Source organism: Nicotiana tabacum, chromosome 13 (assembly GCF_000715075.1).
Source record: "Nicotiana tabacum cultivar K326 chromosome 13, ASM71507v2, whole genome shotgun sequence".
NCBI classification, from domain to species: Eukaryota; Viridiplantae; Streptophyta; class Magnoliopsida; order Solanales; family Solanaceae; genus Nicotiana; species Nicotiana tabacum.
The window spans coordinates 66653980-66658598 of NC_134092.1; the positions used below are offsets into that span (position 1 = coordinate 66653980).

The following is a 4619-nucleotide window of genomic DNA, read 5'->3' on the forward strand; positions in this document are numbered from 1 at the left end:
ATCCCAGGAGAGGTTCAAGTACCTGCAAATATGAATAGAGAGATCGCTATGTCATGTCTTAATGAAAAAAGGTGGTTGAAACCGATATAAAATGTTCATCGATTACATTTATGATAACACTAAATATATATAAGGATATTAAATCTGGAGAAATAGTTCAAGTAGAATTGTTTCATATGAAAGACATGTAGTTTTGGACCTGTAGTTCAAACACTTGAAAGTATAAAGTTAATGGTGTGTGTAATCACTTTTATCCATCTTATATGTCTAGCATGACATGAAAACTTGATATGCATCTAAAGTCTATTTATATGGCGTATATGAGTTAAATTATATGACAATCCATGAAGGATTAAAATCGCTTAAAACATATATAATTTTTGGTCATGAAGTACCATATCCTAAGTGCAATTTGTGCACCTATGTATCTTGCTATAACCATAAGCATGATAATGTGATAGCGAGAATTTTTACCTCTATAGAGATATTGAAAAGACCATTTCACGATATTATATGAAGACGTTACATATCTATCAAGAATGATGATTTCAAGATGCAACATATTTATTCAAGTTAATATGGCTAATTTGTCTATCGAATATTACCAACGATCTTTTGAAGATGGTGCACAAGATCGGGATGCGAATGCTTAAAGATGTGAATTGATGCTCTCATCAGAGGGAGATAATACGCGTTGTACTCTTTTTTCCGTTACAAGATTTTGTCCCATTGGGTTTTTCTTGCAAGGTTTTTAACGAGGCAACCAAAAGGCGTATTTCTAAATATGTGTACTCTTTTTCCTTCACTAGAATTTTTTTAATTGGGTTTTATTTTAGTTAAGGTTTTAACGAGGCACATTATCTGTTGAATAGACATTCAAGGGAGAGTGTTATAAATAGAATTATATTTAAGGTAAATCTCTATATTTTAGAGAAATCTTAGGGTTTGTTACTTTATGGCTAAGTCACTTTTTCCCTATAAATAGAGGGGTTCTATTCCATTATAATTCATCCCAAATCAATAAGAGTTCTCTCTCTACTTTTCTCTGTAATACTATTCTTCTCCTTTTATTGTTTTATAACACATACATATATAATGCAAATATATTTACTTATTAAAAAACTTAGAGATCTAGATGAAAGCTTATGCGATACTTTATTTTTCTTTATCTCTTCTTGTTCTAACAATACGGTGCAACGTAAAATCAGGAAAATTAGGCTCCTTCCTTTTTCCTTATACTTTTTTAGGGCTTTACCCATAAGGGAAGCCTTTTCAAAAATTCTCAACGGCCAGGGCAGAACCCAGGCCGAAGAGGGGGTTTGGAAATAGTTTTCAACCAGCCATAGACGCGCCTCGGTTAGAACCTCACTACCTGCGTCATTGCCCCAAGCGCAAAGATTCCGTATACTTAAAGTAACAAAGAATAAGGAAATAAAAGTTTCTTAAACTGATTAGCATGTTCGTCCATTTATTCTATATGTCAAATGATGAAGGATTTAATAAATAATAGTCTTGTTGATTTCGAAATGTTAACATGGAATATATTATAGTTATGTTACTTAACTTCAAATGAGATAGAATTTATATAAAATTATCGATTTTAAAGTCCTAAATAATTAGACTTTCTATGTAGTGCAAATAAGAAAAAACTTAATAATCAAAATTTTAGTTGATTTCAAACTCCTAAATATTAGGAATAATAATTAAATTACAATTTTATCATATGTAAAATAAGATTTTAAATGGTAAAAAAGACGAACGACATTTCGCTAAGGTGCTTCGTACTTTCAATATAGTATAGATATGCATGTATCTATTGAATATTAAAATTACTTTTAAATATTTATAATATATTATTTTATTTAAAATTAATTTAAATTATGATAGGTATATAATGTATTAAATAATAAATAATATCTTCTCACAAAATAAGTTTAAAAAATCAATTGAGATTTTAATTTTTTTTAGTTTAGTCAAGTTAAAATAGTCTACTTTTTTTACTAGTTTCAATCTGAAAAATAAAAAATATATTTTGATAGACATGAGATTGAATGTATTTTTGTAAATACAATCTAATTCTAATGGGACTTACTAAACGCGAGTCCAGAACTTGAGTAATAAATTTTTGGACTCAAGAGACCAAAATAGCTGCTTAAAACAATTTGACATAATTTTATATATAACACATGTATTACATACATTATACGTTAACGGAAGCTTGGAGCTTCTCCCTCTCTCCGAATTGATCCCCTCTCTTCAAAATAATATGATTTTCTCTCCAAAATAACCCCTTAGGCATTTTTATTAGAATAGAATTGGGTTAGAAATTTCTCAAAAATGCCCCTTCGATGCGGGGTCTGCGATTGCGCAAAGGACTGCGAAACATATATGCGGTCCGTGAAATGGCCCTCCAGATTTTGAGTTGGAACTGGACAGGTATGCGGCGGATCTGCGATCTGCAAATGGTTCTATGGTCCTTACATTGAATCGCGAATTCTCCTTCAAAAATTCACCAGGTGGCCCTACCGATTCCGCGATGGATATGAGATCCGCAAAACAGCTATGCGGTCCTCATAGCCCACCGCGAAATAACACTCAAAATTTAGTTGCTCTTGCCTCAATCCGCGATGATTCTACGATTAGCGGAACCGACTCAGGTCCGTATAACTGATCGCAGAATCTCCCTATCCTGCTAATTTTTCTACCCACTTCACGAGGCATTGCACAATCCACAAATCCATATCGCGACGAGCTTCTACAACTTTCCGAACATAATAGCTTGACTTTGGCATCATAAAATCTTAAATCCTTGGCAAAATTTTATGGGGTCTTACAATCACGCTGCACCTCAACACAATAGCAATATCTACCCTTTTCGTTTCGCACCTGATACAATAGCAACATCTGCCCTTATCGCTCCGCACACGATACAATAACGATATCCGCCCTTTTTGCTCCTCACCTAACATAATAGCAATATCCGCACTTATCGCTCCGCACCCGACACAATAGCAATATCCGCTCTTATCGCCCCACACTCAATACAATAGCAATATCCACCCTTATCGCTCCTCACCAGATACAATAGCAATATTGTCACGACTCAAAATCTAATATAGGTCGTGATGGCGCCTACACCGCCGCCAGGCAAGCCAACGATGATTGATCAATTTGTTTACTCATTTTATTAATTTAAATGATAATATTTACACAAACTACAATAACGAACAACCCGTAAGAACCCCCAAAACCCGGTGTCACAAATGCATGAGCATCAAATAGAAAATATAATAAAATACAACACTGTCTGGGATACAAATTAGACAGGAGAATATAAATAATTCTTATGGAGACTCTGCAGACTGCAGATCGTAACATAGAATGCAGCTCACAGTAAAGTCCTTGCAATAGCCGCGCCTTTGCACCCAAAAGACCACCAGACATATGCCTACCAGCACAAAAAGTGCAGCAAGTGTAGTATGAGTACGTAAATCAATGCGTACCCAGTAAGTATCTAGCCTAACCCCAGAGAAGTAGTGACGAGGGGTCGACATCGACACTTACTAGTGGTCCAATAAGATAGATACAATAGAAGTAAACAGATGTGAGTCAGAGTAAATAAATGAAATAACAAGTATAAATACGTGGTACAATTCTCCTCTCAACAATAAACTCAAGCTCTCAATTAGCATTTACCTCCTCAACCGTGTGTGTGTGTGTGTGTGTGTGTGTATATATATATATATATATATATATATATATATATATATATATATATATATATATAATGGACCTCACCAGATAGGTCGTCACAGTTCAAATCAGGGAAAACTCACAGATACACTAGCTTTTTGTCAAATATTACGCACGATTTCATAAGAGTATTTTAGAGTAATGCCGAGGCATACGACTCGATCCCATCATACTGTGTGTACTGCCTAGGGTCGAACGATATAAACCATAGACACATCTATTATATTTTCGAGGCGAACAACCCGCTCCCATGAGAGTACGATACATAATCCTGCCGAAGCGAACGGCCCGATCCCATCATAATGTGCGCACTGCCGAGGGTCGAACGACACTAACCATAGATGTATCTATTATACTGCCTAGGCAAACGACCCGATCCCATTAAAATTAGAAGCCTTAATGGGTCCTTGACCCCACTCACGAATAGACGTGTGAGATATAAAATTTAAGGAAAACCTTTCGAGGAAAATACATAGCATGCGAGAAATTCGTAAGAGGCGTACAATTATTCCACGGCTAATCATGAAGCCCGTCAAATCTCTACAAATGCAAGTCTATCACTTTACACAAGTCTAGTCTCAAGTCATAACATAAAATAAACGAATTTAATAGGCAAGGGACAACTCAAATAGTACAATTATAGCATGGCGGGAACCTAAGTCTACCTGGACATAGCATGAATCTAGCTACGTACGGACTCTCGTCACCTCGTGCGTACGTATCACCCAAAAATAATTGCACATAGCAATAAATATCACCTAGGGGTAGTTTCTCATTTACAAGATTAGACATGAGACTTACCTCGCTCTGAAGTTCCATAGCCGGCTCCGACGTCACTCAACACCTCAAACCGAAGCCCGTCTCTC

General features: G+C 35.5%; 1 non-coding gene across 1 annotated transcript; it reads right to left on the bottom strand.

The window, feature by feature from the left end:
• Window positions 1–1247: 1247 nt before the first annotated feature.
• On the bottom strand, window positions 1248–1399 carry LOC142168601 (U4 spliceosomal RNA). The gene has a single exon (XR_012698442.1). It is a non-coding gene; the product is annotated as a U4 spliceosomal RNA (small nuclear RNA).
• Window positions 1400–4619: the final 3220 nt, after the last annotated feature.